Below are 6692 nucleotides of genomic sequence, written 5' to 3'. Positions count from 1 at the left end.
AACAACTTCTGGGCCACTGACTCCGAATCCAGTTTATCCGAGGGCAACGAAGTAAATTCGGGCGAAGAGACAGCCCCTTTAGAAAAAGGACGAGAAGGGGGCGTGGCCGACACTCCAGGAACAACAAGAGAGACCCGAAAGTCCACACGGAGGAGGCGTCAAGTGACTTGGCGGCAATAAAAGAGACTGAATTGCACAATGACGCACCGACTCATAATATTGTCATAAATCTCACAGGCTCTGAACTGCCACCGGGCTGTATCCCACTCCTTAATCGAGGGCTGGGATACAGCCTACCAGGGCAGTTCAACCTTGTTGATTTTGAGATTGACCTTTTTTTATCAATTCGTAAGTTATATCTCAAAAAAATGTTTGCTGAAACCTCTGCTTGCTGCATCAACCCTTTACAGGGAGAGGTTCCAGCAACCATGTCCCTCACCGACTTCCATCTGTCGGGTAGATTCACTGAGGAAGAAATTGCGTGCATACACTTTTTATCTGACACTGGATTTGATGAACCAGTGGCCACTGGGGGCCATTTGAACAAGTACACAGGGGGCGTCAGGTCCACCTTCCTTCCTCCCATGCCGGCCGGCTCTCCCATAGACCTTTTTCACAAAAGAGTGTTAAAAGATATTCGTGCGCTGGTGTATCCGGCAGCACCCTCTAATCTTTCGATAGAGGAATCTCAGGCTCTTTTGTGGCTGAAAAAACAGACCAGTATGGTCATTAAGCCGGCCGACAAGGGAGGGAATGTGGTCCTGATGCCTAGGGAGTATTACCAGGAGGAGGCGTTTCGGCATTTGAGCGATTGTTCGGTTTATTCTAAATTGAAGGGAAATCCAATACCTGATATATCATCAAAATTATATGCCTTTATTAATCGCTATATTTTTAATGGATTCCTTCCCAAAAACATGGTAGACCGCTTAATACCAACGTTCCCCATAACTCCCACATGGTATTTTCTACCGAAGATACATAAATCACTGACCCGACCCCCTGGCCGTCCCATCATTGCGGGGATCGGTTCAGTGATGGAGCCCCTTTCCAGTTATGTGGACTGGCTCTTGAGGCCATTGCTAAGTAGCACCCCTACTTACTTGAAAGACACAAGTGACTTCCTCCGCGCACTCAACCACCTTGAGTGGCAGGAGGACTTTCACCTGGTCTCGCTCGATGTCGAGAGTTTGTACACCCGCATCCCGCACGATCTAGGCCTCCGGGCGATCAATACGGTCCTACAAAAAACTGATAAAAGTGTTATGTTTATTGATTTTGTTCTTGAAGCTTTGGACTTGGTCCTGAGCAACAACGTTTTTCAATTTGGTCTCTGGTACCGCCAGGTACTAGGTACTGCAATGGGCACTCCGGTTTCGTGCACATTCGCAAACCTGTACCTGGCGGTATTCGAAGAGACATACATTTTTTCGGCGGATAACCCCTATCTATGCCATATCCACCTTCTCCTGAGGTATGTGGATGACATTTTTCTGGTCTGGCGGGGGAGTGAGGAGTTGTGTTGGGCCTTTGTAGAATATTTAAATACACACAACCGGATGAACATGAGGTTCACTGCCAAATTCGGCAGTGAATCCCTGGACTTTCTAGATGTACAAGTTACCGTTAAAGATGGCACTATACATACCAGCGGCCATCGTAAATCTACTGCCACCAACTCTCTCCTCCACCAGACCAGTTTTCATCCAACCTCGGTCAAGCGTGCTGTTCCTTACGGTCAATTCATTCGGCTCCGTAGGATTAACGATACAGATGAAAGTTTCTTTAGACAGGCATTGGAACTCCGTAAAAGACTCCTGGATAGGGGTTATCCGCCGAATGATGTTTCAACAGCCATGCGTAAGGCGGCTAAGTTGGATCGTGCCTCCCTACTTAGGGAGAGAACAGTCAGTTCTGCACCATCACGTTTTGCATTTTCTTTTCAATACAGTGCAGCGGCAGACATGGTTAAGCAAGTGATCAATCAGAATTGGGACCTTTTAAAGGGGGATTCCTCCCTGGATAGTGTAACTAGCGAGAAACCTCTGATTGCATTTAAGAGATGCCCTACTTTAAAAGATAAACTCGTCAGTAGCGTGTTTTCTACACCTAAGAACGAGACGTGGTTAGCTAAACCTAAAGGCAACTTTAAATGCGGTCACTGCTCGTTTTGTACACTTAATATATGCAGCAAGCATTTAACTTTTGGAGGCATCACGCACACAGTGCGAGAATTTATTAATTGCCGTACCCCTTACGTTGTTTACGTGATCTTCTGCCCGTGTGGACGTTTTTATGTGGGCAAAACCATACGTCCCCTTTTTGAACGGATACGCGAGCATGTTGGGTCTATTAGATCAGGAAGAGGTAGCCCCCGTCTTATTGATCATATTCGCATCGCCCATGATGCTCAACCGCGTTGCCTCTCCTTTGCGGGGGTGGAACATGTCCGTCCTATCCCCCGTGGAGGGGACCGGCATCGTCTACTCCTGCAGAGGGAGGCAAGGTGGATTATTCAGACAGGCGCAATGGGCCCAGCAGGCATGAATGACAGAAATGACATGTCTGTCTTCCTGTAAGCAACAACTCGTTTTATGAATTGATATATACGTTCATATGTCCTTGTCCCTCTATGCTTAGTCACGAGTTGGCCTTCATCTTTATAATTCTCTTTATTTCTATCCCATGTTTGTTATGCAATGTTCGATCCCTCTATTTATGTAATGTATGGAATCTCATACTAGCATTGTGCGCTCCCACTCCCCTAGTACAGGGATCTATAATATATGTTGTCTTAATATATGTCCTCTTTAAGCATCCGGACCTCTGCGTGTATCCCCCACTATGTGGAGGTGCATGCAGATTAACGTATTCAATCATGTATTTGTGCTATTACCTTGTTTGTACTCATCACGTCACTGCTGTGCGCTTGTTTTTATACGTCACTACTCCCAGGGGCGAACAGCTGTGGATGACGGCGTCGGCCGTGCCCTGTCTGCCTCTATATAAAACGCACTAGCGTCATGACGTATTCAGCGGCCTGAGGAAGCGCGACCCCACGCGCGAAACGGCCGTCGCCACCTGCAACAGTGTATCCACCTCTGGACCCACATGTATCCTCTTCCAAGGAAGTCACAATAAAGGTTACTGATTTTTTATCCTGGTGAGTGCCGCAACGCTATTATTTTCTCCTTACTTGAAAGACTTATTCCTACTTGATATTGGATAACCCCTTTAATCTTATATATTTTTTGTGGATAATAAATGGAACCTCAACAACTGTCTGCCAATGTCCAGGGAAACTTCCTAATTCTATTATTTTCCTAGACAGAAGCAGCGGTAAAAGTTACTGACAGCCACTTGTCTGCTTCTGCTTCCCTTATAGAAATGTTTAGTTAAATAAAAAAATTTAAGGACAGGTCAGGTTACTCATTCTCTGTCTTGGTAGCCAAGGATCATATGCAGTTCTCCCATGTTGTATTTTTTAGGAAAATGCATATTTTCCCAATAAGTAAAAGGAAGCAGACAAAAAAAATCACACTAGAAATGTTACCTTTTATGAGCATTAAATATATAGGTTAAATATGTAAGAAATCACTATGTCAGACATTACAGTCCTTTCTCTGCCCAGACCTTTGTCTATAATGGTATGTATTACTTACAGTATATCCATACTTTATATAGTTTAAACTATACCAGTGGCAGTCCATTCCTCATGCAGTATATATGCTGTGCTTGTGGAAGCATTGGAAGTGATGTTAAATACAATAGCCTCTATCAATGTGAGTTGTGATAATATCTGTAAAGCGCTGTGGAAATTGCAGCTATATAAATGTATAAAATAAATAAAAAACTATACAAGTCAGCAGGTCTAATGTCCACATGACTTCAACTTAACAGGTATATGGGCAGAATTCCAACCAATTTGTTTAAGAACTAACTGGCAGGGTGTGCCGCTGGGCTGCGGCACCTCCTGTGCTCTGCTGTTCACTAGCTTGTCACAAAGAGCATTGACCACTTAAAAGTTTTTGGCAACAGGTATCGTAATTATGCATTTTCCTACACATGGGTCTCAGATGCTACATACTATAAAATATTTATATAATAGCATATTACATAGAATGTTAGAGAACTTTGAAATATGTTATGTTAAAGGTTTTCTAAAAAAAACAGTCAAAAAGCAAATGAGTTCTGCTAGAACTAAAGTCGGGTATCAACACTAGACAACTGTCAGTCCAATGGTGGTCCTTGCTGACAGCTTCTCCTGGCCAAGTTTGCATTTTTGTTCAATGCGAAAAGGGGAAGAAATGGCTGTCAGACTTTCTACATCTTATTAGATATGTATGATGTATAGATAGATAGATAGATAGATAGATAGATAATGATGTGAAGTCAATTATTACTAAGCAAGCTGCTACACACTGTAATTCAATTCGGGTTCAATTTAGCCAAATTGGTTAACTGATTTAATCCAGGTCTGAATTGATTCTACCTGAATCAAAAGTGCTCCAATTGACCTGAAAATATGTGTATGACACTCTGAGATCTCATAGGACTCAGATTTATTTTCTCTCTAATCTCTCACTTTTTTCTTAATTCTCTCTCTCCCCATGCAATTGCATTTTTTTTTTTAAAACTGGTTGAATATCATTCATTCATAATTGATTTGCTCATCCCTAGTGCTGTGCTTAAAAAAAAAAAAATATATATATATACATATATATATATATATATATACACAGTAGGGTGTAGTGATGAGCGAGCATGCTAGGCTGAATACCTGTTCGGCTCGAGCATCACTATGCTCGACACATGGCGGTACTCGGCCGAGTACCACATGTGCTCAAGCGAGTCTCCTTCCCGCACGTTTTGCGGCTGCTAAGCAGCCAATAAACGTGCAGGTAAGTACTGCCATCACTGTAATGCTAGTAGCCATGTTGGGGTTAGTAGCCATGTCGGGGTTCGGCTCATTGCGAGTCAGGGAGAGCTCTACTTAGGAAGGGACAGATAGTGTAGGGAGATTGTGATCGCAATATATTCCAGTGAATAACGTTTCAAAGACCCAAAAGTCCTTTTAAGGACTATTGTGTGGTGGCAGCAATTTAATTGTACAAAGTTGTACTCAAATATTTTTTTATACTTTGCGAAATAGCGATTCTTTTGCTATATAGAAGGTGTCTGCAGTGACTTGTGAAATCTGTGCAGCAATATCTTCTATGTAAAAATAGAATAAATTGGTGGTTGGCTCACACTTAGATAATTACGGGCGGGTGCTGCAAACTCACAAATTGGGTGCCCGAACCCAAAAATTGATAAACAATATGACAAAAAGAGAAAGGAGTGAGCACTCACACTATCTGGACCATGGGGAATAAATATTATTTAATTCTTATTTAATAATTCATAACACCACTCAGATACAATAAAATCACATAAAATAATAGGTGGTACCAACATAAAATCACACTGGCGGGTGATAGTTGCGCAAGCCTTGTATAGTAATCAATTCACACTTGCCACCAACTGGGATTATATGGTGGCAATAAAACCGCAGACCGCAAATATAATGTCCCAATACAAATTCGTGTGGCTCCGGATTAAAGTGTCCACGTGCATAAAGATGTCTCTCAATCAGGCAGTCTCTCCACAACTGGTACAGTGTGTCCGCAAGGGGCTATAGGTATTATATGCCCAATTCAGGTTCCTACCTTAATCCAAAGTTTTACCAGACTGTTCTCCGCTGAGCCGTCCTGCCACGAGCAGCAAGTGTGCCGGCCGCTTCGGCGTCTCACGTCACAGATCTCAAGCCGCTGACGTCACAGTATCGCGGGAACACAGGATTTGGCTGGTATGGATGGTAGGCAATTGTTGGGACCTGTATTCAGCTCCTATGTCTTAGTGGAGTATTAATAGGATTCCTTATCGCATGGCCATGCAATGTATTTTATCAGAATCCAGTAGATTGGGTGGGCGCTTCTTCCAGTCACCAGACGCGTTTCGGGGCGTTCTACACCCCTTCCTCAGTGGTAAGAGCGCAAGACCTCCCACTCCACCCTTTATAGTCCACTCGGTACTCACAAAAATCCGGATTTGGGACAAATGTGTTCCATTGCGGTTTCGATCCGGTAATGTTGCGGTTTTTCACAACCTCATTGCGTTTTATCACAAATCCAGTTAAAAACATATTAAAATTGACATATACCCCATTCAAAAATCAAAATAACATAATATTATCAATAAAAACCATTGGTAACATTAATATACCTAAAACACTAAAATATAAATAGGTCCCTAATCATGCAAATTCATCCATATATACTAAGCTGGGAAGTCCATAGAACAAGATCATATATATGCATTTTTATGGAGAAACTGATAGCAGCATGGGAAGATCAAAAACGGACGTGTTTAATGCGGGAGCCCCAACTCCGAGGGAAAGTCCCAGAACCCAAAATGGTAAACTCTGGGACCCCCCATCGGAGACGGGACCCCCACCCTATAAGAAGCCGAAAATCTCCAGATCCGAATTCAGACCTGCCGGTAATAGGCAGCCAAATTCATAGATAAGTTTAGATTCGGCTCTGGACATCCTCTTTATATAGTCCCCACCTCTCCAGTGTTTATTGACTTTCTCTAACGCTGTAAAGAATAATTTAGACGGGTCCCTATTATGTACCTCATCATAATGTTTC

Source organism: Bufo gargarizans, chromosome 5, assembly GCF_014858855.1.
Source record: "Bufo gargarizans isolate SCDJY-AF-19 chromosome 5, ASM1485885v1, whole genome shotgun sequence".
In the NCBI taxonomy this organism is placed as follows: Eukaryota; Metazoa; Chordata; class Amphibia; order Anura; family Bufonidae; genus Bufo; species Bufo gargarizans.
This window is presented reverse-complemented; position numbering follows the sequence as displayed.